The sequence below is a fragment of the Lycorma delicatula genome, chromosome 4, assembly GCF_047948215.1.
Source record: "Lycorma delicatula isolate Av1 chromosome 4, ASM4794821v1, whole genome shotgun sequence".
NCBI lineage: Eukaryota > Metazoa > Arthropoda > Insecta > Hemiptera > Fulgoridae > Lycorma > Lycorma delicatula.
Window position 1 is genome coordinate 25,545,498 of NC_134458.1, and position 24,392 is coordinate 25,569,889.

General features: G+C 40.2%; 1 protein-coding gene across 10 annotated transcripts in view; it reads left to right on the forward strand.

Moving 5' to 3' along the window:
* LOC142323199 (inositol hexakisphosphate and diphosphoinositol-pentakisphosphate kinase 2-like) overlaps positions 1–24,392 on the forward strand; it is a 330,980-nt gene that overhangs the window by 89,978 nt on the left and 216,610 nt on the right. The window lies entirely within an intron of this gene.

A 24,392-nucleotide genomic window follows, 5' to 3' on the forward strand; every position in this document is an offset into this window, starting at 1 on the left:
TTAAGAGCACCAGATTCACGTCGCTATAACCTTATGGGGCCTGGATCGATGCAGGCTTAGGCGTGTATGCGATGCTACCATACAGGGATCGGAGTGGCGTATGGAGTATATGGAGGAGGTGGAATTGATGGCGGTGCAAATCGGCCGGGCCATCAAGACTGGCTGCGATGCGGTCCTACGGCGGCCTAGGCCAATGGACGGACCCATCACAAGCAGCTAGGCCGCTGATCTGAGCGTGCCTGGAGCCGTCGTGACCCCTTCTTCCGGCGGGGCGTCTGTGGAACGCAGACGGCGGCTTGGTAAGAAATGGTGGTCCTCTGACCTTAGCGTACTGCGCGCAAGAGTGAGGTCCGCACGGATAAGGTACCAGCGCTGCCCCCTAACGGGGACTATCGGTAACCACGTGCACGCTGAGCGTCTTCGGATCTACCGGCGTCCCCGAAATGAATAAGTTCACGCCATCAAGGAAGCCAAAATCAAAGTTCTGGCAGGACTCCATGCGCGAGTTGCAAGGCAGTCCTTGGCAGCTCGCAAAGACTTGTTACAGGCCGAAGCCATTGCACGTGTTGTCCAGTGTTCAGTGCGGGTTTGGTGTTTGTGACTACACATTAACATGGCGACTCACCAGGCGTTCCTGGATACTCTGTTTCCAGATGCTCCGGAGGGTGAAGCGGAAATCGGCGTTAGAGCGGGTGAAACACCACTCCCTGGCATTCGGACCGTAGAACCCGAAGATAAAGTTTCAGTGATTTCTCGAATGGCATTCAAGAAAGCACTGGGGATTGACCAACTGGATCCGGATATATTTTACCATCTGCTGCCTGTCATAAGAGAGCCGCTTGGCAGACTGTTCTCGGGGTGCCTAAGCTAGGGGTGCTTTCCGGCTTGTTGGAAGGTGGCTTTAGTGAGGGTGCTCTTAAAATCTGGAAAGGATCCTGGTGAGGTCAGCAGTTATCGGCCCATCAGCCTTTTGCCGGTCCTCGGCAAGTTGCTGGAAAGGCTGGTTGTGGAACGGCTCTGGGAAAACATCGATATGAACCGTTTTCTAAATCGAGGCCAATATGGCTTCATGAAAGGGGTTGCACCGAGGATTGCATCTTAAATGCTCTTGCCGATGTGGAAAGCGCCGACTGCAAATACGTTTTGGTAATCTTTTTTGACATAGAGGCGGCATTTCCTTCCTTGTGTTGGACTTCTGTTCTCTATGAATTGGAACGCCGCAATGTTCCCGAAGTCCTGCAGGCCGTAGTAAAAGAACTATTTGTCTAATCGCTCGGCTCTATTTAAGGATGCGCACCTAGTTGTGGAAAAGTCCGTCACCAGGGGAAGCCCGCAGGGTTCCGTTCTCGGTCATCTGCTGTGGAATCTGGTTTTTGATGGATTTCTGGGGTTGACATTCCCAGAAGGGGTCACGGCCCAGGCTTTCGCCGATGACTTTCTTTTTGGTTCGTGGTAATTCACGACCGCAGCTAGAGAATAGGGCGCAGGCGGCCTTGTCAACTGCCGAGGGCAGGATGGACATGAAAAATTTAAGGATTTCTGTGCACAAGACGACGTTTATGCTTCTCAAGGGTGCAGACAAATTATCAAGCAGTCGTAACCCCCACATTAAGTATAAAGGCTGTGTAATCAGCCGAGTAAGGGTTCATAAGTATCTAGGTGTTTTGTTTGATGTTTCTTTTTAGTAACCACATTAGGCAAGTTGCGGCGGACGCTGTCTCAGTGATGCACAAGCTTAGAAGGATTGCTCGAAAGGATTGCGGGCTCTCGGGCCGCCAAATCTACTTGGTGTACCGAGGCGTCTTCGAGAGTATGATCGCGTACGCGGCGCCAGTTTGGGCGCATAGGTTGGAGAGAAATAGAGCACTGCTTCAAAATTTAACGAGCGCCCAGCACAGAGCCATGATAGTATGCACTGGTGTTTTTAAAACAACCTTCTACGAGGCTACTACCGTATTGGGAAAGGCTCTCCCAATCGATTTAGTGGTGAAAGTTCGAGCAGCCATGTGGAAGTTTCGAAGAGGTCGGGAGGCGTAGGCATTTGGGATGCAGTTTCGAGCCGGGCCTGTACCGGAGCGGAACGGTGATCTCAACGCACCGGTTCTAAATTTCGATCAGTTACTCATCTTTCGCCTGTGGAGGAGGCTTTACAGCCTCGCGATGGAAGTTGGAAGTATGGCAGCAAGAATGGCACGCCACGACTAAGGGAAGGTCCTGTATAGATTTATACAGGATCTGGGGCATGGTAAGCCTCTCCTTCGTTTTTAAGGGCAACGGGAGCCCGAGTGCTCTCCAACCATGTAAATTTAAACCATTATATGTGTTTGTTCCATTTGGCAGCTGATGAGCTGTGCGTCTGCGCGGAGGTCCAGTCAAACGAACACATGATGGTCGATTGCCTATCTCTTGGTGGGGGGGGGGGGGGGTCAGGACTCAGGCCACCCTGGAACAGAGAGGTCAAGGAGAAAATTGGCTACTCACAAGCGGCGAATCAATGTGGCGAGAAGCCCATTGTCGGAACGTGTGGGAGTTCCTTGATGCGGTTCCTTTGTCCAACCGACATCAGTAGTTTACTTAAGAGAAAAGATTCCTACCGCGCTGCTGTAGTAAGGTAACCGAGATATATAGCTGGCTACCAGCCAGATTAAGGCTCCAAGCGCTTTAATGATGGACAGGTACTTACTGGCTTTCAGTGACCTAGGCGTGGCAGCGAATTGCTATCTTTGACAAGTAAATTAATTATTTATAGTTATATTTATTTAAGTAGTTGACGGGGTGCGCTTACCATTTAGTGATATATGACAAGTGGGCGGTCGGAAACGCAAGCGAGTGGTGTATGTTACCACGCTTATTCCGCTCACGCTTTAGGTTAGCTCTAGGAGGTAGTTAGTTCACTGGTCGCTAAACTGTTTCGTGGCTCAATAGCTGTTTGTGGCACAGACATTTGGTCTTATGCTTTAGGGCGTCCGAAGGGGGTGGTGGCGGGAGAAATGCCAAGCAAACCAATCCACCACATCACTTCGAAAAGATCCAAGTTTCCCGGGTCACTAAAACAAGGGTCCATGGTGTCATGTTTGAACTCATAAGTGAGCGGCAGGCAAAGCAGCTGCTGGAGTCCAACGTTCTGACAAGGCACGGGCTGAAGCCTCAGTTGCTGGCTAATCGGAGGCCGCAGATATTGGTATACGATATGCCAGTGGTGACAATGGTGGTGGAACCCGAAATACTCAGGACCGTGCACGCGAAAATTCCTACACTGGATATCTGCATCGAAGATTTCTCCTTCGGGAAACCATGGCGGTGAGGCAGCTAGCGAGGAAGGAAGCCCCAGAGAGTCACTGGGTGTTGGAGAACTCGCCAAAGTTCCGGCAGATCTTGGGGGCCGGTGGACGTCTGTTTTTCGGGTGGACTTCATGTAGAGTCGTCGACCATATAGAGTTCGCCCGATACTACATGTGTCAGGGCTTTGGTCACACCTCTCTCCGCTGCAGAGCGCAGTCGGAGATGTGTGTTCATTGTGCTCTTCCGGTGCACAGGGCAGACAATTGTCCTACCAAGTCTGCGTCTGCCAAGTACGTCGCCTGTACCTTGGTGAAATGCATCGATGACAACGTGTCGGGGGTAGGTAGTGCCAGGCGTATGATATTGCACGGGTGAGAGCTGCAAAAAACACAGCCTTTGGCGACGCCTGAATTGGGGCACTGAGGGCTGACTCCACCATGTTGAACGCTTGCGTCTGGGGCAGTTAAATCTGCATCATGCCTGGGCGGCCACCAGTGAAGTCATTAGGCTCCTTGAGGAGTACAACCTCGAGATCCTCATGGTCCAGAAACCTTACGCGGTCGGTGGTAGGGTGGTCAGCTTCCACCGGGTGAATTTTATTCATTCTTGTGGGGGACGGCCGCTCTCCGCGATCGTGGTTAGCTCAGATTCATTGGGTGTCTTTTGGATGCCCCAATGATCCGAAGAGCAATTCATCGTCGTGCGAGTCATGAGGGGTACGCTCGATGTCGTAGTAGTGGGTTACTTTAGCTCGGATGGAGTGTCGATGACTTGCTGGCGAAGTTTAGCAGGATTCTAGACGGCCTCCCTGGCACCACAGTGCTGGTTGCTCTGGACGCTAATGCCAAGTCTCCCGCCTAGAGTCCACCACTCACTGACCCAGAGGCGCTTGTCTCGAACAGTTCGTGGAAGCCAGGAACCACTGCTTGATTAATGATACAGAACAACCGCTAACTTTTTCTTCCAAACAGGAAGAAAGTTACATCGACGTCACTTTGGTGACGGGCTACTTGCTACGAAGTACAAGTAGTTGGACTGTCTGGCCCGAGGCCAGTGTGAGCGATCATAGGCTTATACCTATGAGATTGTTTACGGAGGCGGTCTAAGAGCTCCAGATTCGGGACGCTATAACCTAAGGGGCCAGGGTCAGCACAGGCTTCGGCGCGAGTGCGCAACTGCCTTGCAGGGTTTGGAATGGCGCATGGAGCACAGAGAGGAGGTGGAATTGATGGCTGAACAATTCGGCCGGCCATCGACTGGCTGCGATAGGGTCCTACGGCGGCCTCGGCCAGTGGACGGACCTTTAGGTAGTGGCTAGTCCACTGATCGGGGAGTGCCTGGAGCCGTGATGACTTCTGCATCCAGGGAGTTGTCTGTTAAAAGCAGGCGGAAACCCGGGAAAAAGTGGTGGTTCTCTGATCTTAGCGTGGTACGCGCAATATTTAGGTCCGCTAGGAGAAGATACCAGCGTCACCTCCTAACGGGATTATCATTATTACTTACGCGCTGAGAGTCTGCAGATCTACCGGCGCGTCCGTAATGAGTATGTTCATGCCATCAAGAAAGCCAGACTCAAGTTATGGCAAGATTGTATGCGCGAGTTGCAGCGTAGCCCCTGGCAGCCGGCAAAATCATGTTACCAGCCAAAGGCATTGCACGTGCTGTCCAGTGTTCGATGCGGGTTTGGTGGTCGTGACCACACTTTAACATATTTGGCGACTTATCAGGCGTTCCTTGATACTCTGTTTCCAGATGCTCAGGAGGGTGAAGCAGTGGTCAGCATCAGGGTGGGGGTTACGTCCTTCCCTGGCATACGTGCTGTGGTTCTCTTAGATACAGACCGAGTGGTTTCTCGAGTGGCACTGAAAAAGGCTACGGGGATTGACCAACTTGACCCAGATATATTATTACATCTGCTACCGCTTGGCAAGCTGTTCACGGGGTGCCTAAGCTGGGGCTGCTTCCCGACTTTTTGGTAAGTGGCTTTGTAGATGATAATCTTAAAATCAGGAAAGGATCCGAGTGAGGTCAGCAGTTATTGACCCATCACCCTCTTGCTGGTAATCGGCAGGTTGCTTGAAAGGCTGGCTGTGGAACGGCTGTAGGAAAGCATTGAGTTGAACTGTTATATAAATCGAAGCCAGTATGGCTTCACGAAAGGGGTTGGCACCGAGGATTGCATCTTAAAATCTGTGGTTGAGGTGGAAAGCGCCGACTGTAAATATGTTTTGGCAATTTTTTATAGACGTAGAGGCAGCATTTCCTTCCTTGTGTTAGAGTTTTGTCCTCTATGAGTTGGAACGCCGCAATTTTCCCATAGCCCTGCAGGCTGTGGTACGTGACTATTTGTCTAACCGTACGGCTCTGTTTAAGGATGCGCACCGAGTTGTGGAAAAATCCGTTACCAGAAGTTCTCAGTGTTCCGTTCTCGGTCCCCTGTTGTGATACCTGGTATTCAACGGAATTCTGGTATTGACATTGCCAGAAGGGGTCACGGTCCAGGCTTTCGCCGATGACTCTCTCCTTTTAGTTGATGGTAATTCACGACCGCAGCTGGAAGATCGAATGCAAGCGGCCTTGTCAACCACGGAGGGCTGGATGGACATTCAAAATCGAAAGATTTCTGGGTCCAAGACAAAGTTTATGCTTCTCAATGTTGCCGAAAAATTATCGTGCAGTCGAAACCCCTACATTATGTATAAAGGCTTTTTAATCAGCCAAGTGAGAGTTCATAAGCACCTAGATGTTTCGTTTGATGAGAAGTTACTGCTCGGAAGGACTGTTGGCTTTCTGGCTGTCAAATGTACACGGTGTACTGAGGTGTCTTCGAAAATATGACGTCTTATGCGGCTCCCGTTTGTGCGCGTAGGTCGGATATGAATAGAGCACTTCAAAATAGGAGTGCCCAGCACAGAGCCTTAATTGTATGCACGGGTTTTTTTTAAAACAACTTCCTACGAGGCTATCACTGTATTGGGAAGGGCTCTCCCATTTGCTTTAGCGGTTAAAGTTCGGTCAGCCTTGTGGATATTGCGAAGAGGCTAGGAGGCTGAGGTATTTGGGATGCGGTTTCTGGCCGGGCCAGTACTGAAATCAAACGGTTATCACAATGCCGGATCTAAATTTCGTTCAGTTGCCAATCTCCCCTCTGCGGAAGAGGCTGCAGAGACTCGCGATGGAAGCATGGCAGCCGGAATGGTACACCACGACTAGGGAAGATCCTTGTACAAGTTTATATGGGATCTGAGAGATGGTAAACCTTCAGTTTGTTTTTAAGGCCAACAGGCGCCTAGGTGTTCACCAACAATGTTAATTTGAACCGATATCCGTTTCGGTTCCGCGTGGCAGCTGATGAGCTGTGCATCTGCTAGGAAGTCCAGTCAAATGAACACTTGATGTTTCACTGCTCTGCTCTTGGGGGACCAGAGACCGAGCCACCCTGTAACTTAGAGGTCAGGGGGAAAATTGGCCACTCACAAGCAGTGAGTCCATGTAGCAAGACCCGCATTGTTGGACTGTGTGGGAGGTTCTTGATGCGGTTGCTATGTTCAACCGACATGAGTAGTTTACTTAAGGGAAAGACTCCTAACGCACTGCTGTGGGAAGCTAACATTGAGATATATGGTTGACCACCTGCTAATTAAGGCTCCAAGTGCTTTAATATGGTGGACAGGTACTTGCTGGCATTCAGCGACCTAGGTGTGGCAGTGAATTGCTGTCTAGATGAAGTAAATTTTAATTTGTGGATGTTATATATATTTTTCGTAGTTGGCGGGGTGCGCCTACCCATTTTAGTAAATGACAAGTGAGTGGTTGGGACAAATAAGCGGGTGGTGTATGGCACTGCGCTTAGTCCGCTTACTAAGACTGAGCTTATTGTTAATTAGGACACTGTCGCTAAACTCTTTCGAGTCTCATTAGCTGTTTGTGGCAGAGGCATTCGGTCGGGTGTCACGGGAGAAATGCCAAGCAAACCGAATAAATCCACCGCATCACTATCGAGCAAAACATGAGACAGCTGTTGTGCCTCATCCGTCCTACTTCTCTAGACTTGGCTCCAGCAGTTTTTTCCTTACTTTTTAAATTCAAGGTAATCTTGAAAGATATTAGTTTTCAAGCTATAAACAAGACTGAAAAAATTATGATAACACCTGTGCCATCCTTAAAAATGTGTTCCAGTAGTTGTTCCAAAAATGGAAGAAATGTTAGGAGCTTTATATTTTCACCGATGGGACTGCTTTGGTGACAAGCCTATATATTTGTTGTAAATACAACGATAAAGTTTTTATTACACAACCTTCTTAAGGTGTATTTAAAAATACACCTTATTTAATTAAACATTGTACATTATACTTCTTCACCGCGTTCCGATTAACATTTCATTATTAATGTTATAACAGATTAAACTTTTCAGAAGATATTGTTCCTCATATGAATTGGATTTTCAACACGGTGTAAGAAGCAGGTTTGATAGATTTAACTTCTAAAATTCTGAAGTAATTCTAGTTTAATATCTAAGGAATTAACAATGAGGATTTGTAAGAACCGGCTCAAATTCCTGAGGAAGAGAATAAAACTGAAGATGTTTCTGAAAGGACTTAAAAAAGCATGTTTAATAGCTTTTGTTTTTGAATGCTACATCACATATTTTAGCACAACACCCTAAAGAATGAAATTCTGAAGCAGAAATGGTGTTCAAAGAGGGCTTGAGATGTCACTATGAGCTGATGATAAAAAACATTTTTAAAGTTTTGGGATAACTTACAGTTACTTTCTAACAAAAGTTAACCGAATAATCTTTTTTTTTACAATAAGTTTCTTTGTGTTATTTCTTTCTACATAAATTTTACTGATAAATATTAAAAACAGTGAAATTTGATTGTATATTAGATTTACATACTAATGAGATTGTTGTAGAACGTAACCTATCAAAACGATCTAACTGGGAAACCTGTCGGTCATTGCTGTTTTCAGTATAACTACATCCACGAATGAGGATTTAACTATATACATTCTTTAAGACGGTAACATATAACATTTCATCAACTATAGTTGAATTTGCATGTTTAGTTTAAGCGTGAAATATTTAAAAAATGAAAAAAGAAACGTATAATTATTAAACGACTTACTTTAAAAACACAGGAGATTTTTTTCCTAAGGACAAAAGGAAGACTTCTTAAGCAGTTTTTATGAAATGTGCTGTTGTTAATCACACCCCTTTTAAATAATTATTTCTAAAAAGTATTTTGTAAATAAGACATCCGTCACTTTTATGCAAGTCATTTGTATGAGAATTATCTAGCGTAACTAAACTTAAAACTGTACTGAATTTTGTTAATTCAGAATTTTCCACATGATGAATTATTATTTAAAAAAGGAATGTTCCTTATGTAAACGGTAATAAGTAAAACTACATTCGCAACCGAAATTTGAACTGTTCAAGAGGCAAAAAATTAATCGAGTATCTAAGTATTTTGAGATTATGTAAACACCCTTTTTTAAAATAATCAATGGATGAAGCCAATATCCATAACAGAAAGAGAATAAACAAAATATGTTACTTGATTTTCACAAAATTTAAATAAAAACACTTGAGCTGTTTGGGTACATAGTACCTTCCTTAGATGTTACAAACAGAAATTTGAGTTAATTTTTTTTTTTAAATAGATTTTGTGAAATCAAATAGCATATTTTGTGTATTTTCTTTTTGTTACATTTTTTTAGATGTAGGAATTTCTCAGGTTGTTCATGTTTCTCAGGATAAGAAGAAGGCAGAATAGGTAGAAGTTAAAAAGCAGTGAAAATTAGTAGTTTTTTCTTTAAAAAAAAGCAGTTGTATGTTTTTTTTGTTGTTAAAATAAAAGTGAAATTAAGGAAAAAATAATTCTTGGACTTTGGAAAGAGTCAGTAAGACTCGTAGACTTTTATAATCGTTAGATTAATTCAAATAAGTTAAAACATTAAAAATAATAATCTACGATAACATTATTTATGACAAAAATAATCTATGCAAGTACGTTATGCTCAGTAAACAACTAAAAATAGCTGCAAGTAAAAATTAAATAGAGTGGCCCAAATCTCTCTCAAGCACGGTACATTCAGGCTTTTTGCCTCTCTCGGATAAACTAACCTCAATATAGACTTTACACTTTAAGTTTTGTATAAGTTTGAGCTAGTGCTATCGCTCTAAATCAGTCCTCATCAGAGATGTATTATTGAATGTACCGTTTTTTGGATTAGGTTTTGAAGGTCCTTGTCGATTAAAGTTTGGGTGTGTGCGTGCGGGCGCGTTTAAGTTATATTTTTTTCATTTTTCACGTAAAGGTTTGCACAAATTTGGAGTTTTTGTACTTTTACCTAAAAATAAAGTGTGTACTTATTTAAAAATTGATCTTTATTCTGTAAACATGGTATGCCTACATAGCCTCAATTTTTAACATATAACAATGGACAACGAACTTTCGTTTTTTTTTGTTACAGAATGTTAATAACTGGATTTTTTTTTCGTTATGGTCTCTTTGGACCGCGTTGAACTTTTTGCACAACAGATCTCTTTCGTCTGTTTTCCCAGTACAATTTCATTTCGTCTCGTTTAACTTGTTTTTGTTCATCAGTCCACTGCCTCCCAGTTCTAGTCTTATCTGTAAGTTTCCGAAAAATGTGTTTATTAATTTTATCTCTAAACTCAGCTCTGTTACACTCATCGCCTTCGTTCGGTTGTAGTTCGCCGAGATCCTTCTTAACCTCGACGACCCGATCCGTAGTCGCTTTCATATTTGTTAAAAAACTAAAGACGCGCTTCGTTAACCTATCATCCGTCGTCCTGAGTATATGACCGTAGAACATCACCCTTCATTTTCTCATCGTCGGCGTCAGCGGTACGTTGTTCCCTTTATAAAGTTCTTCGTTACTTCTTAGTCTGTAAGATCCGTCTTCTAGTTTTCTTGGTCCCGATATTTTCCTCGAGATTCTTCTTTCACGTATTTCCATTTCCTTCAGTTCATTCTTTCTCCTGATGCGTAGAGTGCCTCTGGTTTGAGCACGGTAACGTAGCGTCTTATTTTTGATTCGTGCGATATACTCTTTATGTTGTAGATATTCTTTGTTATCTCGTATGCTCTTTCTAATTTCCTGGTCCTTTCCGTGTTAGCTGCCTCATCGAGTCCATTAGCTTGAATAATTTCTCCCAGATATTAGAAACGATCGACTCTCCTGATATTCCTTCCTTTTGTTTTTATTTCTTTCTCCTTGTGATGTCGGTATTCCATATTCTCGTAAGATATCTGTAGTCCTGTCCTTATGGCTATTTCCTCTAATAACTCTATCGATTCTCTAGCCTCTTCGACATTTTTTGTAATTATTGCTATATCATCTGCAAAGCCAAACGATTCACTTTTATTTGGTTTTTACCAACTTCTAGTCGTATTTCTTTTAATCCGTTTTCTTCTTTCTTCTTCCGCCATTACCTTATTATTTTCGCGAGGATTAGATTAAACAATATTGGCGACAGCCCATCTCCCTGCCTCAACCCCGTTTTAACTTTAAAGGGCTCTGATATTTCTCCCGTAAATTTTATTTTGGACTGCGTATTTGTCAACGTTTGTCCTATTAATGTTTGCGTCTTCCTGTCTACTCGGAATTCCTTGAGCGTTTCCATCATTGACTGTCTGTCTATCGAATCGTATGCCTTCTTGAAATCTACAAATGTTACTACGGTGTTAATACCTCTCGATGCTCTTAGTCTTAATATATTTTTTAAATTGAAGATTTGTTCCACGCACGATCTTCCTCTTCTGAACCCTCCTTGATATTCTCCTATTCCATTGTCGACTTGTTCTTCGAGTCGAGAAAGTAATGCCTTCAAAAATATTTTATAAGCTACATGAAGCAGGGAAATTCTTCTGTAGTTGTTTGTGTTGGATCTATCACCTTTCTTGTGTAATGGGTGTATCAGCGCCGTCTTTCATTCATCTGATAGTGTTTCTGTTATGCAGATTTCTTCAAGCATGTTTTATCATTTCGGACATTATTCCATTTTCTCCTGGTGCTTTGTTGTTCTTTAATTGCTTTATCAGTGTAACTATTTCTTTCAGTGATGGTGGTTTGGAATCTTCTTTTTTCTTCTCAACATCCTTTAGGAATTACAGTCTTTCTTTTGGATCATCACAGTTTAATAATTTTTCAACGTATCTTGCCAATATATGGCAGTTCTGTTTATTATCTAGTGCAAGTTTGCCATTTTCATCTCTGAAGCAGAGTCCTGATGGTTTATATCCCCTCAACTGGTCCTTGAAGATCCTGTAGAAGTCTCTAGTGTTATGTTGTTTGAATTCGCTGTCAATGCCTTCCAGAATCTCTTTATCCTGATTTTTCTTGACTCTTCTAATAATCTTGGTGGTATTCTTCCTCTGGTTTCTAAAATTAGTCCATTTTTCTATAGTCCTATCTGCCAGCCATATTTTCCATAACTTTGCACGTTCATTCACTGCTCGATCACATTCATTATTCCACCGTATATGCCTAGGTTTTCTATCAGGTTCTGCCAGTTCTTCTGCTGCCTTGGTCATGGCTTCTTCTATTTTGTTCCAGTTGTCCCCTTTTTTGAACTTTTCAGGTTTTCTTGGTATTTTTCAACTTTCAATCCTAATTTGTCCATGTCTAACCTTGGCTTTCTGGGAGGGCGAGCAGCAGGTATATTAGGTTTAAACTTCAGTTTTATTTCCGTTAGGTAATGGTCTGAATCTATGTTAATTCCTCTCTTTACTTTGAGGTTTAAGATTTCTTTCTTATTTCTAGCGGTTATCGCTACATGATCCAGTTGAAATTCACCTAATTCCGGGTTGGGTGTTGTCCATGTCTTCTTTTTCCGTGGTAAGGCTTTAAAGTTGGTTGACAATAACCTAAGATTGAATAATTTGCAGAAAGCTATCAGTCTTTTGCCATTCTTGTTCGTCCTTTGATGTGCTGGAAAGTCTCCTATCAGTCTCCTGAATTTTCGTTCTTTTCCTATTTGAGCATTAAAGTCGCCTACTAAAATCTTTACATGGTGCTGAGGGATGTTCGTAGAAGTTCTTCTAACAGGCTCCAGAATTGTTCGACCTTATCGGGATATTTTCTGTTGTCTCTATTTATTGGTGCATGTGCATTTATTATTGTATAGGCTTTGTTGCCTGATTTGAAAGACATCGTTGAAATTCTTTCTGATGGTGAAGAAAAGTCTATGATCGATTCGGTGATGTTTCTCTTCACTATAAACGCTGTTCCTAAGATGTAGGCTCCTGCGTTGTTTTTGATCGCTGGTTTGCCTTTAAAAATTCTGTAGTTTCTGGTGTTCATTATCAATTCATCCCTGAACCTTGTCTCTTGTAAAGCCAGTATATTTATTTTTTGCTCGTCTAGAGTGTCCGTTAGTTGTTTTAGTTTCCCTGTTTGCATTAGAGTGTTGATATTTAAAGTCCCCAAAAGATGTTTCTTCTTGGTTTTTAGTCTTATTTGTTGTGTTGTTTGTGTAGTCGTCAGTAACGTAGTTCCGGGAAGCTCCGACACTTCCGAGCATGAGGTTCTGGGCTCTCCAGAATACGATGGCCCAGTGACATCGCCAACGGCAGTGGAGGATTCCTGTTTCCAGTTACCTCCTGGAGTAGTTACATTTTGTATAGACATTGCCATCATGCATTTTAGTTTAAGGTATGGTGGAGTGAAAGGGTTTCCCCTGTCACTCATTGTTAGAACTAAGGTTATAAGCCCTAGAGCATTCTTCCGCTTTAGTTCAGAGAGATCATTAACACTCTCCTATCCAGGCGCACCACGTGGAGGCTTGAACGTAAAGTTGTTCCCTTAGTGAAATGCGTAAACATTTCGGGACCTTTCCGTTCCCGTAGATTGATGCCCTAACTGGATCTTATAATATTTTTTATACTTATTTCAAATATAAATTAGTGGTTTCTTTCTATCAGGTATAGTTTTTTGTAATTACCATTCTTTGTTGTAAGAAAAAAGCATTGTGACATTATTGTAACAATATTATACATGCTATTTCTATATGCCTAAAATATGCTTCTTTTGGATTTTCTGGTGTACGAGTAGTTTGTTGTAAGTAGATTAGTCTTGAGATTCCAGCAGTAGTCAGCTAGCATTCTCGGTTCCATTTTCCCTGATACTGTGTTTCCATGATGGATATTTCCTGGTGAAAGTGTTCTCTGTGTTCGTCATTCACAACTTAAATATTGGTGGGGAAAAAATCCAGATGAGAATCTGTGAAGTGGATCTTCAGTGACATGTTACATTCTAGTGCTTTTTAGTTTTCAAGAACAGTTATAAGTTCTTTGTAGTTATCTGCCTTCTGATTTCCAAAGAAGTTGCTCATAAACTTTTTAAAAGATTTCTATGCAATAACCTCACAGTCACTTATATTAGGGAACTTGTGTCTTAGAAAGTGAAATCCAGTTCCATCACGACCCATTGGTTTAACAAATGTTTTCATTAAATCTAGCTCATTGTGAAGCGGTGGAGGAAGGTAAACCTTTCAGGTTTTACTAATGCTAAACTTACAAACATTCATCTCTCTGACAGTCAATGTTTATCTTTTTGGCCACTTTTTCTAACATAATGATTCTTCCTATCTCTCTTTGATGTCCCATTCACACCAGAAGCAACAAAATTTAATATACCCAAGTTGTATACAAAGTAACAGTGCCATCACTTTCAGGTTTCAATAAATGTTTCTCATACTGAATCATACCCAACACAATTTTCATATTCTCATGTACAAGTAATTCTTTCATATGAGCTACATGTGCTAAAGGGATTGATGAAATATTATTTCCAACATGAAGGACCGCTTTCAAACTTCGCTTTGGGGAGTCTATAAGAAGAAAATGTTCATTAGGATGGTGCGTTTATCCGAGAGCTTCTAATAAAAATTCACACCATTATACTGAACTAAACCTGAAACTGTAAGAAGAAATGTTCAAATTCAGTCTAACTTTCACTGAAAACACTTATATTAATATTGTGTTGTAAAAAATTCCATCCTTTCCATCAAATGCAAGAATTTTTGTTTGATTCTTGAATAAATTTAGATTATGATCCTTTAATTCTGACTGATTAATTAAGTGCGGTTCAGTATTTAAATTTTCTAAAAATTCTGGGTCTCTTCTTTGTTTATTATCTGATAATCTGCACAACCTTGAATATGTTGGCTATATCTTAGTCTATTTCCCATTTTTTTGGTGGTACTGGAATTGAAAACTGTAGACTGTGAGGCACTGGTCTTATAGCAGAGGGAAAATCAGGATATTTAACAGTAGGTCTAGTCTCAGCTGTTATCCCTGATAATTTTGTTATAAAAAATAGCAGTCAATGAAGTGATTCTTCAGTTCTCTCTAAAACTGTTGGAATTGCAAGTGTCATGCAATGAGATCCATTCGACCAACCAGTCAATAGTGTTACAAATGAATATGAAGCCCAGGACCTGTCCTGATTAGCTACTTTACATCCAAAATATAGATCATATGATTTTCTTTCTTATCATTGGAGTTATATTTCTCCTCTGAGACTTTAATGTTACATCAACACAAATGTAGCAAGAACTGTCTGGATGGCTAATGAAACTGTGCGGCACTTTTATTAAAAAGTTCACTGCAATACACTCGCAGACATGTATTACAAAACTTATATGCGCATTAATGTAGTATACACACTGACATTACAGCGAAAGATAAAATCTCGAATTTTTAGGAAAAGTAGCTTCACCACCAAATGTTATACACACAGAGAGCTTGCACTTGACTGATATAGTTGAGATCTTTCTTAGCCAGTATGATAGATTGTTTGTTGTTTATGGTATTACATCCATCAATGAGTCACCAAAACAAAATTCCCCCGACGGGGAGTCTTATTCTTTAAGACTTTGGGGGTTGGCGTCCCCACGGGCCTAGCCTCTGCAGCTATTCTTCCCACTATACAGTGAGCTGCAGAACACTTTACATCATACACATATACTACACCAAGAACACTACATAAATTACAACATACACACTTACACAATTACACAACAACATCCTACACTGATATTTCTTACATTAACACTCGGTGGTGTTGCGACATCTTACGAAACGCAACCGTAACCCAAGGTGGGAACAAATCGTGCCGATGGGTGAATGGCTCTACGTAGTGAGTCTCGAACGATGTCCTCTGGGAACCAGGGCGAACCCAGTTGTACTTAGCTCTAGCTCCAGTACGCGTGCGCTCTGCTGGAGTGGTCCATTTTTCGCCGGTACTCGTGGGACTAAAATTTCTGTTCCTATATTAAATTCCAAGATGGTTGGTGGTCCATCTGAAAAACCACCAAATTAAGTCTTGTGAAGAGACCTCGATCAGCTTTGTCTGACGAGGATAAAAGTCCTATCGAAGAGAACTGCAAATCTTTAAACTTGAACTCTAAAAATATTCGATTCGTTGTTCTCCGAAATAGTCAGAAAGGTGGCTCCCTCCAAAAGGTTTCACCTTTCCTAATAAACAAAACTGTAACAGGTGCAAGTGGCTCTCCGAAGAACATCAGGAAATTACGCGACGGATCGATTCTGATCGAAACATTCAACGACGAACAGAGTCGATCTATCTTACGTCTCCGTAATATGGGTGGTATAAATATAAGTGCAGAAAGCCACAAAACTTTAAATACGAGCCGGGGTGTAATTTTTTGTCGAGACCTTTTAGATATAGATATCACTGAAATAGTTGACGAGCTTTGCCACCAAGATGTTGTTGAAACGTATTATGAAACGGCAGAACGGAACAGAAGAACTGACACCGTCTCTTATACTAACATTCAATCTCCCTGTTCCACCAGAAAAGATTAAAGTGGGTTACCTCTCGGTTCGGGTACGACCATTCATACCCAACCCACGGCGATGTTTCAGATGCCAAGGTTTTGGTCACACTACAACATCTTGTACGAAAACTGAGATCTGTGCTCGATGTGCTAAAGAAGGTCACAATGACACTAACTGCGAAGAAAGTGAAAAATGCGCAAACTGCAGTGGTCCACATACAGCCCGCTCCCGAGATTCCCCAATCTTAAAAGAAGAAAAGGCAATTCTCAAAATCTGTACGGAGCAAAAGCTATCTTTCCCGGCCGCACGAAGAGAATACAGAAAGTTAAATAATTCACGGAACCTGGTTAAACCAGATGTATCTTTTGCTACCGCTATATCGAAACAAACTCTTACAAACGTTAATAATCAGCAGTGCGGATCCTGCAATGAACTTAAAAAACTTGTTCAGATGCTATCTGATCAAGTAGCTTCACTTACAGCCACTATCTCAGAGCTGACAAAGATGAATAAAACGTCTTTCGTCGCAGTTAGTGAATCCAACAGTGTCATACATACGAAAGTTCCTGTTCCCAAAGTCGTACCGGCACGAGTAGGGACTATCACAGCTGGCAGTAAGCCACCTAATAAGCTCCTCGTAAAGGGAACCCACATAACCACCCCCTCTGGGATGTTAACTGCAGCATCCCATTCAAATAAATCTCCTCCTTCATCACCTCATATACTGGAGGATATGGTTGAAGAACCACCCGACCCTAGGGCATCGGAGTTCTTCAAAATAAAAAATAAAAACCGAATCACGTACAGCTAATTTTTATATAATTTCCGAAATTTAATTATTTAATTTTTTTTTTATATTTTTTTTTACACTTATGAACATTATTCAGTGGAATGTTAGAGGTATTCGGTCCCGCATTGAAGATATTAGAGTACTAGCGCACGCAAATGATCCACTAATCATGTGTTTCCAAGAAACTCACCTTCTACAACATGACCCAATTACACTCAGAGGATACTTCTGTGAGAGATACGACTGCCTAGTAGACAGTAGGGAGAGTGGTGGAGTAGCGATTTTCATGAAGAATGGGGTGTCAGCTACAAGAATTCAACTAACCACTGTCATTCCTGCTATTGCAGTAAAGGTCTCTATTCCCTTCAAATTGCATATCTGCAATCTGTATCTCTCACCGAACACTGAGTTCAGTGCTTTAGATGTCTCAAATCTCCTCACGCAAATACCAACTCCATCGTTAATAGTAGGAGACTTCAATGCCCATCATATTTCCTGGGGCTCAACCTTCTGCTCCACTCGAGGAAATACGATAAACAGATTGAGACAAGACTTTGACCTTTGCCTACTGAATAATGGATCACACACATTCATGTCTTTATCAACTGGTACTGTATCTAACCTTGATCTTTCCATATGCTCACCGAATGTGCTCCCTCATTTTAATTGGTCTATTTGTGATGACTTTCACGGCAGTGATCATAGACCAATTATTATTGGTTTCGGTGTAGACTGCGAGATTAAAAGTAGGCCACGAAGATGGATTGTTAAAAAGGCAGATTGGAACGGATACCATAAAGCATTCCAATCGCACTATGACGATGGAGCGAACATCCTCGACCAATATTCTTCTTTTACGTCCATGATACTTGAGAATGCCAACAGATATATCCCACAAACATCGGGTAATCCTAGACGTCCTTTCGTTCCATGGTGGAACGATGATTGCAAATATGCTATTAGGAATCGACGGCAGGCACTACGCAAATTTAATCGTAGGCCTACAACAGAACATCTAAATTTATACCGCAGGGCTAGAGCGGTGTGCCGTCGGGTATTCTTGGACGCTGAATTCATGGACGAAATACGTGAGCACTATCTCACGCACTATTCCCACGTCTACTGTATGGAAGAAAATTCGTGCAATTTTCGGATCACCGAAACAATCTATTCTCGGTCTTATTGATGAAGGAGAACTCCTTTCATCACCCTCGGAAGTGGCAAATAGTCTAGCAAATCTTTCCGCTCGGTGTCTCTCACCTCATCATATAATAACGATTTTCAACGGTACAAGATACAAATAGACGTATTATCGTTAAACATTGGTGATTCGGTTGGTGAATTAAACACTCCATTCGTATTTAAGGAATTGTTGTTACATGCACTTAAAAACTCACGGGACACTTCCCCTGGACCGGACAACATTCGCCTTTCCATGCTTTCACACCTTCCTAATTCGGCACTACAACAACTTTTGAGTATATTCAACGGTTTATTCTCTGAACAAGTCTTCCCACCCCGCTGGTCAGAAGCATTTATTATACCAGTACTAAAACCTGGTAAAGACCAAACCAACCCCTCAAGCTACCGCCCTATATCATTAACAAGCGTTTTGTGTAAAATAACGGAGAGAATGGTAAACCGCAGGCTTACATGGTACTTGGAGAAACATGGATTTCTATCTCCAGAACAGTGTGGTTTTCGACAAGGACGATCTTCTATTGACCATTTAGTGTCACTAGAAACAGCCATACAAAACGCTTTCCTAAATCGCCAGCACCTCGTCGCTATCATCTTCGATATAAAAAAGGCGTATGACACAGCCTGGCGACGTGGTATTCTTAACGCTCTCAAAGAATGGGGAATCAAGGGTAATATGCTTGCTTTTATCCGGGGATTCTTAAATCACCGAACGGCTCGTGTTCGTGTGGATGATTCGCTCTCAGATAGTGTCATCTTGGAGAATGGAGTGCCCCAAGGTAGTGTATTAAGTGCCACCTTATTTTCTGTAGCCATAACGAGAGTGGAGGAAGTGTTAGGAGAAGACCAATTTGGTTTCAGGAAAAGTATAGGGACAAGGGAAGCAATTTTAGGCCTCAGATTAATAGTAGAAGGAAGATTAAAGAAAAACAAACCGACATACTTGGCGTTTATAGACCTAGAAAAGGCATTCGATAACGTAGACTGGAATAAAATGTTCAGCATTTTAAAAAAATTAGGGTTCAAATACAGAGATAGAAGAACAATTGCTAACATGTACAGGAACCAAACAGCAACAGTAGCAATTGAAGAACATAAGAAAGAAGCCATAATAAGAAAGGGAGTCCGACAAGGATGTTCCCTACCTCCGTTACTTTTTAATCTTTACATGGAACTAGCAGTTAATGATGTTAAAGAACAATTTAGATTCGGAGTAACAGTACAAGGTGAAAAGATAAAGATGCTACGATTTGCTGATGATATAGTAATTCTAGCCGAGAATAAAAAGGATTTAGAAGAAACAATGAACGGCATAGATGAAGTCCTACGCAAGAACTATCGCATGAAAATAAACAAGAACAAAACAAAAGTAATGAAATGTAGTAGAAATAACAAAGATGGACCGCTGATTGTGAAAATAGGAGGAGAAAAGATTATGGAGGTAGAAGAATTTTGTTATTTGGGAAGTAGAATTACTAAAGATGGACGAAGCAGGAGCGATATAAAATGCCGAATAGCACAAGCTAAACGAGCCTTCAGTAAGAAATATAAGTTGTTTACATCAAAAATTAATTTAAATGTCAGGAAAAGATTTTTGAAAGTGTATGTTTGGAGTGTCGCTTTATATGGAAGTGAAACTTGGACAATCGGAGTATCTGAGAAGAAAAGGTTAGAAGCTTTTGAAATGTGGTGCTATAGGAGAATGTTAAAAATCAGATGGGTGGATAAAGTGACAAATGAGGAGGTATTGCGGCAAATAGATGAAGAAAGAAGCATTTGGAAAAATATACTTAAAAGAAGAGACAGACTTATAGGCCACATACTAAGGCATCCTGGAATAGTCGCTTTAATTTTGGAAGGACACGTAGAAGGGAAATATTGTGTAGGCAGGCCACGTTTGGAATATGTAAAACAAATTGTTAGGGATGTAGGATGTAGAGGGTATACTGAAATGAAACGACTAGCACTAGATAGGGAATCTTGGAGAGCTGCATCAAACCAGTCAAATGACTGAAGACAAAAAAAACAAAAAAAAAAACGTTATTACCAAATGTGTGCAGGCTCCTGTCTCATGTTCTCTATTTGCTGACGACTTTGCTATTTACATTGCAAGCCGTTCAGCACCTACAGCAGAGAGACTACTGCAGAACACTATATCTCACCTTGAAGCTTGGTCCAGGATTACTGGTTTCACATTTTCATCCGAAAAAAACAAAATGTGTAGTTTTTTTCTCGGCTACGAAACCCTTCTATTCCGCAAGTTTTTCTGAACGGAGAGACCATTACTATTTCTACCTACGTCAAGTTTTTAGGTTTATTTTTTGATAGCCGACTTACTTGGGCCAAACATATAAAAGAATTAAAAACAAAATGTTCCAAACTTCTAGATATGATGCGAGTCCTTACTGACACCAACTGGGGAGCCGATAGGTCATGTATGATACGTTTTTACTATTCCTTTGTTCGCTCCCGTTTAGATTATGGTTGTGTCGCCTACTCTTCAGCTCGTCAAACCGTGCTTAAAATCCTGGATAGTGTACATCATGCTTTCCTTCGGCTTGCCACAGGCGCGTTTAGATCAAGTCCTGTCGCAAGCTTACTTGTAGACTGTGGTGAACTATCACTTTAGGATAGACGAGACCAGCTTTTATTATCTTATTTTGCTCGTCTCAGAGGACAGCCAAATCACCCGGCTCTTGACTCAGTCTTTAGAAATCCTAATCTAGGAAAGTATGACTACCATCCACGTCGTACTGCACCTGTAGGTGTCCGTACCCGGCGTCTGCTGCAGCATATAAATGTTGCACACCGCCATTCTTTCCTACATATCCTTGCTCATATCCTCCTTGGAGAATAAACCTTATGAATTTTAATTTTGACCTTACGACATAAAATAAACAATCAAAACTACCTATTGTCTTCAAGCAAATGTTGTATACACTGATGGATCGAAACAAAACGATACAGTTGGCTGTGCATTTGTTGTCAATGAAAGAACTTATATGTTTGGTCTACCCGGTATTACGAGGGTGTTTGCCGCTGAACTATACGCTATAAATAAGGCTCTAGACATCATTAACCCTAAATATAGAAAAATTCTTATTTGCAGTGACTCGTGTAGTGCTCTCCAAGTCTTAAAAAACTTTTATTCCAAACGTCCTATCGTCATTAAAATTTACAACGCAATCGCCGAGTTGAATAATCGCAACACAGAAGTAAGTTTTTGCTGGGTCCCTAGCCACGTAGGGATTCTAGGTAATGAACATGCAGATTCCGCTGCCAAAGAAGCATGTAACCAGCCTCCTTTCACCACCCGAGTTGCTACTTCTGATTTCATTAACTATGTAAAACAATTACTAAGAGCAAGGTGGCAAGGTGACTGGACGACTACCGTTGATAATAAACTCCGTCAGATTAAAGATTCTGTGTTACCATGGGACTCGTCATACAGAAAACCCCGGCGTGAGGAAGTAGTTCTCTGTCGATTGCGGATAGGACACACGAGGGTCACACACGAGTACCTGTTTACAAGAGGACAAGCACCTCCATCCCCACGATGCAACTGCCGCGTGACTGTGCGCCACATACTCGTGGACTGCATATGTTATGCGGCATTGCGTCGTACATTTAAACTACCCAGAAACATCCGTGGTATCTTGTGTAATGATAAAGAGGTTTTAAACCGGATGTTTCTGTTTTTGCGTAGTATAGGGTTAATACAAAAAATTTAACATAAAAATTTAATTACTTTAGTCCTACGTATTGTTTTTGTTATCCGAGTAGCGAGCCTTTTACACTCCCTATCGGAATTTTTTTTTTATAAATATATATATATTCAATTTTTTTTTTTTTTATGTTTTATAAATTCGTCTGTGATATTAGTTGTAAGATTTTTGTGATATTAGTTGTAAGACTTTAACATAAACATAATAGTTTTAAGTTTTATCTCCTTTTTTAGTTTTAAGTTTTATTTATTTTTAATATGATAGTTTTTAACGTAGTTTTAAGTTACATGTTAGTGTTTTTGTTATCCGAGAATGGGCCTTTTACACCCATTCCGGATTTTGCTTACTGTAATAGTAGTTTTAAGTTTTAATTTTATCTAACAACTTTAATTACTTTTATTTATTTATTTTCCGGGCGATGATAACGTTCAACCGTTTTTCGCCCTAAAAAAAAAAAAAAAAATTCATATACGCTGAGCAATGTCTGACTAATCAGTGACATAATTACTTTCAGATAAAAAATATGACATGAATCATTTGTAATCATATTAATTACTGTGTAATGAATAATAATAATACTTATTTTTCATAACTATTTATCAACTCAAATTATAGTTTATTTAGCGACTTAACTGCTTCAATAAATTATTAAATAAATAAATAGTATATTGTTTGTGCGCATGTACTTGCTGGAAAACAGGAAGGGCAATTAAAAAAAATCTGTGGCTGGTAGGGAAATTCTGACTTCATATTCGGAATCAGCCCCCAGAAATACATAAAATTCAGTAAATGTTGACCGTATAACAAAATCATTGTTGTCAATCAATTTGCCATTTGCCTTTTTTTGATATTGCTAAAGCATTGTGTATGTAAGTGATATATATTCTTAATTTTGTCAGTTCTTAGCTTATGCATTAGCATTATTTCATTCTTATTCTGTTATTGTAATTGTCTGCTCTCTTTCTTATTTTAGTGTGTCATAGCAGCAAAATTTTTAATAATTACTGACTTATTTTGCTTAACCTCCAGTGGAAATATTTTTTAATGTATAAATAGTTCACGATTCATACTATTTTAACGATATCTTTATTAAACCTAGACCTGTTCTCCTATGGCAGAAAAAGCTATTTTCATTGTTGCATTTATTAAGCTTATCGATTTAAAATCTTTAATCAATATCGTACTGGTCCCCAAAGGATTACGGGTAGGGTTGTTTATCTCATGCTGTGGTTCCTGTGAGATGTTCATCCTTTCTCATGCCTACCTCGCTTCTTTAACCTTTATCCCTTTTTCTCCGTTTTGGTTTGTAAGGGTGTACATCAGACCTTCATTAAATCTGTGCTGAGGTTTCTGGGAGCTGTATCCCAGAAATCCAGGGTATCCTTGAAAATGTAAATTCTTGCATCGGTTTGCTAAAAAAAGTTCCATTTTTAACTGCAACTTTGTTAATAACTTCCAAATAAGTTATTACTTAGAAGCTACCACCTAATTTCTCTTTTAAGAATATCTATTAATTAATTATTTAATTTTTGTAAACCTTGTAATTTTTATGTTTTTTTGTTATATAATATTGTATGGAATGAAGGAATAGTATTAAAAATAATTATTGTTGTTGTTTTTCTAAGAAAACTTGTTTCAATTTTATTTTTCTTATCGGTAATTTTATTAATGACAGCAACCATACTGAAATTGGTGTAATTAGGAACGCAATAAATAATATTACTGTTTGTGTAAATTTTAATTATCCATAGTCATATAAAAATTAAAAGATATGAATCGAACTTACTTAAATTTATTCAATAAATATGAATTTTCAAAAGAAAAAACATTGAAATTATATTGACTAAATTTATAAAATAATGTATTCATGAAAAGTATGTTATTAATATAATTTTAAAACAACAAATTTAACTTCCGTTCTTATTTTCTTGTTAGTGTTGCTGATTTTTTATTTATATAAATATAAAATAAAGTTTAATAGAAATAAATTCAAAAAAATTATCTTAATTTTTTATCATCCATTAATATAGTTTTTACTGTTAATTTCTTTCCTTAACCAAATTAATTAACCGTTCGTGCCTTAATTTGTTTGTTTCATGGTAGTTTTTTTTTGTACTATTCATAATATTTCATAATCATCTAAAAATATCATAATATTTTCATTAATAGTTTTAATTTCCAACATCTTTTTGTAGTATTGCAGCTGATAATCCTTTGCCTTTCTGGCATACATATTGTCCATGTTTTGCAACAATAAAGCGAGAAGCCGAGATAAAGTGCATCAGAACAAAGTTACTGAGTTGTCATCAGCTGCAACATGTGTATATATTTTTTCCTACCTGATCACATTAAAATGTGTGGACTAAACTATGTTTTACATAACACAGTTAAAGCGCACTGCATGATAAATAATTACAATTGAATAAAAAGAAATTGTATGTGTGTAATAGTTTACCATTCTTTACAAAGATTAGTTATTAATAGCACAACTGTCCAAACACTGATGACAGGATAAATGAATGGAAGTAGATTCACATCTGGTTTATTTGTATTTATATT